General features: G+C 47.4%; 1 long non-coding RNA gene across 1 annotated transcript; it reads right to left on the bottom strand.

The window, feature by feature from the left end:
* Window positions 1–370: 370 nt before the first annotated feature.
* LOC309639758 lies at window positions 371–7,428 on the bottom strand. The gene is made up of 2 exons (XR_014251838.1): window positions 4,588–7,428; window positions 371–4,275 (listed from the first exon to the last, which is right to left on the bottom strand). It is a non-coding gene; the product is annotated as an uncharacterized lncRNA (long non-coding RNA).
* Between the last annotated feature and the right edge of the window lie 1,169 nt (window positions 7,429–8,597).

Raw genomic sequence — 8,597 nt, 5'->3', positions numbered from 1 at the left:
AGTTGGTTGTGACAGCCCTGGGAAGCTAATGCAATCACTAAGCCCATTCCTTATACGACATTTGCCGGTGTGAGCTAGTAAGTATTTTCTCCTTTCTCCTTTACCAGTGGCCATGAGGTGCCTTTACAGAACCGGCTCTTTTTCCTCTAAGAAATCTCCTCTCCCTAAGCATGTGCTTGATTTTTCCTAAGAGGGACGGTAAAGACATTGGATAGACCTAGCTGGAAGATTATCCTGTGTTCTCAGGACTCCCTGATTTGGGAATCCTTCATCTCCATTTCCCATCCCCTTTCTCCCAGTCCTACATGAAAGATCAAAGAAAAAGGAAAGTTGGGTCTCCATCTTGGTACCAAAGTACAACTTTGGTTGCTATTAAAAAAAAAAAAAAAAAAAACCTCATGAATAAACCATGTTTTGTGATTTAAAAAAAAAAAAGGCATAATTCCAGAGCAAATCAATGGTTGGAACTTTCCAGCTTAATGTGAGCCAGATTCCTGCCTCCTTGTTCTCTCTGCCTCTCTCCTGCCCCTCTTTTCTTTCTTTCGCTTGTACCAAAAGCTGTCTGCTAAACTTCTAAAACACCCTTTGCCTTTTTGACCCTTCAACTTGTCTTGAACTTCAGAAAAAATTGGGGAAATGGCACTGAGTGAACTATATATAAGTCCTGGGCGTGCAGGGAGGAGGGGGGAGGGGGGCCACATGGGGGAGGAGGCTCACCATGAACTTGGGGCCTCGGATATTTGCTTGGAAAAAAAAAAAAAAAAAAACCTCTTCTGTTAATGGAATTAGTAAATATTTGTTGCTCTGTTCTAGGCCGGTGCCCCAGGGGGATATCTGGAGGAAGGGGAAAAAAAAAGAGGGCAAATAAAAATAAAAGACAAGCTACTTTTCTGCTCCTTTCCCCTCTCCAAAGACACTAAACAGACAAGTCGGAGGATTAGAATGAGGCCTTGTGAGGCTGCTGCAAGCAGGAAGTTGTGAGGGGGCTTTGCGGCGGGGAGGGGGCCCTGGTAGGGAAGAAGCAGACCCGCTATCTGGTAATGGGAACGCCATTCCTGCTTAATGAAATGATTACTGGCAGAGTTCCTGAGTTATGGTGCAGACTGCACAGTCTCTGGCTGGCTTCCTGGAGGCCAGAGACCCCCGGCTGGGGTTGGGCCTGATGTGCAAAGAGCCTTCGGTGAGACAGGGAGTGACAGAGATGGAGGTGGAGGTGGGGAGGTGGGCAAGGGGCAGAGAGCAGAGGTCCAGCGCTACGCGGGGAGCAGAGCCCTGGGCAAGGAAGAGGAAGATGCCAGAGGGAGGAAGCTGGGGGGAAAGAAAATGGCAGAAACAAAAGCAACTATACTCCAATAAAAATTAATTTAAAAAAAAAAAAGAAAATGGTAGAAACAGAGAGAGGCGGAAGGAAAACAGAGGGAGGTCAACAGAGGAAGAGGCAGGACAGAGTCTGTCTCAGGTTCACAGAGGTGGATGGAAGAGAGAGGCCAAAATGAGGAGACAGAGGCAGAGATGCGGACGGAGCCGGGATGAGGCCGAGAGAGGATGGAGAAGAGACCCGGACACAGACGAGAGATGGAGAGAAGGGACAGAAACAGAGACCGAGAAAAACAAGGACATAGAGACACAGAGAGAAAGATGGAGCAAGGGCAGAAATCCTGATGCTAGAAAGAGGGGACAAGGGGGAAGGAAGCAGGCAGTGGGAGAGACACACCTGGACACAGGGCTTGAGATAGAGAACCAGAAGGGTATAAAGAGGCAGAGGAAAAAGGACAGAGGCAGAGAGAGAAGGCAGCACGTCTGTGCACCTGGGGAGTTAAGTTTCAGTGAGTCCATCAGACTCCATCACCTTGACACAGAGTAAGGTCCAGCTGATGATAAAATAAAGATGATATCAGGACTTCCCTGGCAGTCCAGTGGTTAAGACTCTGCACCTCCACTGCAGTGGGTGCGGCTTCCATCCCTGGTCGGGGAACTAAGATCCTGCATGCCTTATGGCGCGGCCAAAAAATTTTTTTAAATAAAAATAAAAACTAAAGATCATATGCAAAGGCAGCCAAATAAAGAAGGGACAAGACAGGAGAATGAAAGGACCTAAGGTCTTTCAAGGTCACTGAGATAGCTCTGACTTCTCCACCTTCCGGGAGATTTGAGGACCAACACACAGATGGAACCTTTTCACTTACGTAGCTGGTCATCCAACAACCCTGTAGGGAAGATTGCAGGAAGAATCTGAGAATCAGGGAGGTGAAGTTACAAGGTAACACAGAAAGAAGGGGGTAGGGTTGGAGCTCTAATCTGGCTGGGACAAAAATAATATAAATGCCAAAAAGAGTAAAGGTTGGAGGTTAAGAGTTCTGGGGCTTCATTTTGTTCAGGACGAGGCTAGATGAATTATTATAATGATGATAGTGATTGATCAAATGCTTAGTAAGAATCGAATGTACACATTGAACCTACAGAACTTCTAAACAAGGAGAGGGGGAAAGGTTGATGGAGAGGAGGAGATAGAGAAAATCCTGTCTAATCCACATGAAAAAAAGGAGAAAGAAAGAAGCAAAGACAAAAAGAAAATTATGAAAATATGACAAGTAGAAATCTTAGAAGATAAAGTCCAAACTAATCTGTAATCCCCTTCATTATAATGGGATTAAACTCTTCTGTTAAAAGACAGAGACCTTGGGAATGGATTATATTTTTTTAAAGATCAGCTGTGTGCTTTTTCCAAGGCATGTATAAATTAATAGAAAAGTTGAAAATTCAAAATCGGGAAAAAAATATTCTAAGCAAACCAAAAGAAAGCTGATGTGGTAAATGAATTTCGGCCAGAATAGAGTGTGGGACAAGCCAGCTAGCTCCCTCTGACACCCAAGCACAGGCTGTCACTGCCCACACTGGTGTCCAGGACCCTGTGGCCACCCAGGCAGACCCTCTGCAGCCTTGTAGGCAGGCACTGGACTTAAACTTAACAACTGGACATTTTTGTTTGTTTGTTTCTTTGCTTTTGGCCGTGTCGCGTGGCATGCGGGATCTTAGTTCCCCGACCAGGGATCGAACCCACGTCCACTGTATCGGAAGCGTGGAGTCTTAACCACTGGACCATCGGGGAAGTCCCAACGGCTGGGTTTTTACAAGGCACTCTTTGGGCGGCTGATTTCTTGTAGCTTCGCCTTTCTGGTCTCCTACCCTGAGCTTCGAGACCGATTTCTCTGTAATGATGTGTCACCGGAGAGGGGAATACAAGAAAACCACCTGTGAACCGGCGGGTCACAGAGGCAGCGGCAAAAATCCTATATGGGAAGAGAAACAGGTGGGAACAGGTTTGAGGGGTTCCGGCCAGCTTCTCCCCATTCCCCACCTCCCGGCAACGCCCTGCAGAAAGCCTGCTTTTCGCAGCAGCGAAACATACTGTGCTTTCATGTTTCCCACTTCTCTTCCTCCAGCGACCTCATCTTCCTTCCTCTATCTGAAAATGTCCCGGTTGCCGTGAGTGTGGGTAGCAATTTCCTATTTCTTGTTTTCATTAAGAGAGCAAGACCCGAGCGTCTTGGTCATTATTCTTTGGGTTCTCGCAATGTATTCAATCAAGAGCCAAGGGGCTGCCAAACATCAGCCTCCCACCTCTGTACTTATCGCTGTGCCCGAGATGGAGGACAGCTTTGGAGGAAGTCAGAAGAGAGAGAGCTGGGAATGCCCTGGCGGTCCAGTGGTTAGGACTCCGAGCTTCTCCTGCAGGGGGAACGGGTTCAATCCCTGGTTGGGAAACTAAGATCCTGCAGGTCGCGCAGAGAGGCCAAAAAAAAAAGAGAGAGAGAGAGAAATAGCTGTGGGTGCCGACACCCTCTCTCTTGCCTGCATTCCCAGGTGCATATTACTAACTTCCCGCCTCAATGCCCCTCTCTTCCGTAGCGTCGATCAAGGGTCTCCCTCCCCCTGAAACCCCTTCCATGCCCCATGTCCCCCACCCCACTTTGCTCTTTTTATCACCCCTTTATTCCTGCCAGGAAGCTTCCTAACCTCTGAGTCTGAAATAAAAGCCCCTTCTCTCAATGCTCTGTACTCATTCCTGTTAACATGCTTGTCACTCGGCGTTGTAATTGCCCGTGAACTTGTTTTCACCTTCCCGATCCCCTTTCCCAAAAGACACAAAATCCGAATTGGCAGAAAGAGCATCTCTTGTCTCCTAACCCTTTTGCTCAACACCAGGCTAGGTATGCAGACAGGGGCCCGACCTGTAGCAGGAATGAATGATGGAATAAGTCTGCAGTCAAGGACCTTTGCTGGGCTTCCCTGGTGGCGCAGTGGTTGAGAATCTGCCTGCCAATGCAGGGGACACGGGTTCGAGCCCTGGTCTGGGAAGATCCCACATGCCGCGGAGCAACTGGGCCCGTGAGCCACAACTACTGAGCCTGTGCGTCTGGAGCCCGTGCTCCGCAACAAGAGAGGCCGCGACAGTGAGAGGCCCGCGCACCGCGACGAAGAGTGGTCCCCGCTTGCCGCAACTAAAGAAAGCCCTCGCACAGAAACGAAGACCCAGCACAGTCAAAAATAAATAAATAAATACATAAATTTATTTAAAAAAAGGACCTTTGCCAACTCAGGTAGCATCACCAAGATCTACTGCTTAACCCACAGAGCTCTGAGGTTTCCAGGGACTAGATTCTCAGAAACATCCGACAATAGAGCTAGAAAGCAACTTGAGTGAAGCCCTTGTCTCGCTGGTTTGTGAACAAGTTCTGTAGAATCCTGGAAGTTCTGGGGAAGTGTCTCAGGGAAGCAAACATGGGCTCTGTGAGCATGACTTTGAATCACTCCCCTTCACCCTGCATCAACACAGCAATCCCACTTACCCCTTATTTACATATCAGGCTTCATTGGAATAAAGAGTCTACCATTAAAAAATAAAATCCCTGGGGGCTTCCCTGGTGGCACAGTGGTTGAGAATCTGCCTGCCAATGCAGGGGACACGGGTTCGAGCCCTGGTCTGGGAAGATCCCACATGCCGCGGAGCAACTAGGCCCGTGAGCCACAACTACTGAGCCTGCGCGTCTGGAGCCTGTGCCCCGCAACAAGAGAGGCCGCGATAGTGAGAGGCCCGCGCACCACGATGAAGAGCGGCCCCCACTTGCCACAACTAGAGAAAGCCCTCGCATAGAAACGAAGACTCAACACAGCCAAAAAAATAAAGTAAATAAATAAGTCAGGAGCTCTTTAAAAAGTAAAAAAAATTAAAAAATAAAAAATAAAAAATAAAATCCCTGAACCACCATCAATCTGGACCAAAGCCCTCATTTTACAGAATGGACCAGCAAAGTCCAGAGAGAGGAAGGGACTTGTGGCATGTCATGTCTTGCAGCTACGTCTCATCCCTGACACTTACAAGGTGTGAAATCTTGAGGAAGTGACTTTATGTCTTTAAACCTTAGTTTCCTCATCTGTAGAATGGGGAGAAGAGTGGACCTGTCTCATACAGGGTTGTTGAGGGGATCAGTCAGGTGAGTTAAGTCAAGAGTAGAGGCACTCCATTAAAAAGAATGAAATCATGCCATTTGCAGCAGCATGGATGGACCTGCAGATGATCATATTCAGTGAAGTGAGTCAGACAGAGAAAGACAAATATATGATATCGCTTACATGTGGAATCTAAAAAAAAAAAAAAAAAAAATGAACTTATTTACAAAACAGAAACAGACTCACAGACTTCGAAAATGAACTTATGGTTACCAGAGGGGAAGCGTAGCGGGGAGGGATAGATTGGGAGTTTGGTTTGGGATTGACATGTACACACTGCTATATTTAAAACAGATAACCAACAAGGACCTACTGTATAACACAGGGAAGCCTGTTCAGTATTCTGTAATAACCTAAATGGGAAAAGAATTTGAAAAAGAATAGAGACATGTATATGTTAAAAAAAAAAAAAAAGAGTAGAGACACTCAATTAATGTCACCTATGATGATGTTGATGGCGGTCGTTATTATTATTATTAGGCATTATTATTTTCTCTCTATCCAGGCTCTCTCTACTCCACACAGCTGGCTCTGAGACATAATGTAACGTGCCAGTACCGCAGCCAGAGGCTGAGGAAATGAAACACAACTGTCCCAGCAGCCTACTTCTCCACCTACGGTCACCCCATTAACAGCAGACCAATCTCAAGCTAGACCTTCTCCATCTCCAGGCAGCCAAGTCTCAGACCCAGGACACTTAAACTGCCAAACTGTTCTAGAAGGAAGGATGAAGAGAAACTTCCTACAAGCCAGTTGGAGGAACTGAACTCTCTTCTCAGTTTGTTTTTCCCCTCCCTGCCTACTGCCCTCTTCCCAATACCGACTCTCACCGTGACCTGAAACCTCCCACTCTGTAATGAGGTGATGTAATGCCATAAGAAGCCCTCAGCTTCCACGTCACCCACAGAAGAAGTTAGGGCTCGAAGAGCAGCTTTGTTTAAGGGGTAACAGTTGGACAGTTTAGTGGGACCCGAGCCTGAACCCACTCCCTTGCCCAGGCCTTAGCCCTCGCCAAAAACATTAAGACCACCTGGCCCACCTACCCCCAGGCCACCAAAGTAGCGCCCACACCACAGCAGCACATAGCAGGAATATCAGTGGCAATAGATAGATTTTTTTTAAAAATATATACATATTCAGGTGTACTCAAAAAACCTATGACCAGCACATTAAATCCTCAGTTTAATAAATTTCGTAGCTTTAGACAAGACTTATTTAAGTTGCAAATGTGTGGTGATTTACAAAACAAGTGTATAATACATTTGGTCGTTTGCCGATATGACAAATCTGGAAATGTCTGGGAAATTCTGTTCTCATTTTACAGATGGAGAAAGAGGCATACAGGGTCCAGAAGACATGGGCCAGGGTCATGTGGCAGAACTGGAGCTGAAAGCCAGGCCTCCTAGCTGAAGTTTGGGGTCCATCTCTATGTATCCTGACCACCATGTGACAAATTCTACTGACTGAGGATCCAAGTGTCTGGGGAGACTTTGGACAGCCATGGAAGTGTGTGAGACATGGGGATTACTGTCCAAAAAGTGTGAGTCTTAGCTCAGTGCTGTCTGCCTTCAACAGATGAATCTTCCTACAGATTCAGACTTTCAGCCCAGGTCTTGAGGACCCACGCCCATGCAAGAGCAGTCAATCTAGTGATGGAAAGAGCGGGCCATGCTTTCTGGGTTCAAGTTCATGTTCCACCACTTTGCTAGGTAGGCAAACTGGACAAGTCACATTCTCTCTGTGTGTCTTTTATTCTCATCTGTGAAATGGGCATAAAAGCTTCCTTCACTGGCTTTTCAGTGAGGTTTAAGTAAAATTAGGTTTAAATAAAATAAGGTATAAAAACCCCATACCACAGAGCCTGGAACTTTGTTGGTGCTCAGTAAGTGGGAGCTGTTGGGGATGGATGTGTATCTGGGATTTTTTTTTCCTAGGGGACAATGTTTCATTTAGCTATCGCTGTGTAATAAACCTATTCAAAACTTCAAGGCTGAAAATGACAAAGGTTTACTATTTCTCATAATTGTAAGGGCCAAGAATCCAGGTAGGGCACAGCTGGGCAGTTCTCCTGTTCTACATGCTATTGGCTGGGTTGACTAACTGCCTTCCCCCGGTGGCCAGCCTGAGCTAGAAGGTCCAGAAAGACATCCTCAGTGCTTCTCCATGTGGCCACTCACCGTCCACATGGCATCTTGTCATTCAGGTGTAGTGTAAGCCTCTTTACAGCCTGGGGATGGGTTTCTGTAGTGAAAGCCTATGTCTAGAACTGACACAGCATCCTTCTATTGGCCAAGGCCAGTCCCAAGCCCAGCCTACACTCAAGAATCAGCGATGACGTCCTCAATGGTTGCCTTTGGAGGCTGCATACCACTGAGAGGGGCCAAAGCTTTCCAGATGATCCAGGTGGTCCAAGCCACTGCCTCTTGCTTTCCAGGCTCCTTTATGCCACGCTCCCCATCTCTCCCAGAGTCTCATCAATTTCCCTATCATACCATGCCCCCTCCAATAGCTACCTCTTGAACACACTGTTCTTTACCTGGCTAACTTGTCCTCACCATCCTTTGGTCCTAATGCAATCGTCACTATCTCCAGGAAGCCTCAGGTGACCCCCTAGACTGGTGTGAGGCCCTGTTACTTACTTCCCAAGCATCCAGTACCTCTCCTTCTTAAAACTCATCACCCTTGTAGAGAAGTGTAAATTCAATGTCTGTTGTCCTTCCGGACGTGGCCCCATGAGGGCAGGGACCCTGCGAACCTGTTCATCCCCTCAACCTCAGGTTCTGGCTCAGTGCCTGGCACCTAGTAAGTACCCAGCAACTGGCCAAGCATGTACTGAGCACTTGAATTCCAGCCCCACCTTGGCCCCTTTCACCCTGGGTGACCTTGGTGTTACAGGTTTCCTGAGAAGCAGAGGCTGGGATGAGGATCCACGTGCAGGCAGTTTATTGGGGATGGAAGGGAGGGAATCAGGGTTGCACAGAGGGAGAGGTGGAGCTGTGATGCAGTCTCAAGAAAGGCCTCAGCTGATCTCACGGGAGTTCTGAAGATGAGCTCACCCTTCTAGAGGGGCCAAGGGGCTGAGCTTT

This window comes from Balaenoptera physalus, assembly GCF_965194825.1.
Source record: "Balaenoptera physalus genome assembly, chromosome: 12".
Taxonomy (NCBI): Eukaryota; Metazoa; Chordata; class Mammalia; order Artiodactyla; family Balaenopteridae; genus Balaenoptera; species Balaenoptera physalus.
Note: the sequence above shows the minus strand (reverse complement) of the source record. Positions and strands in the feature narration are given on the sequence as shown.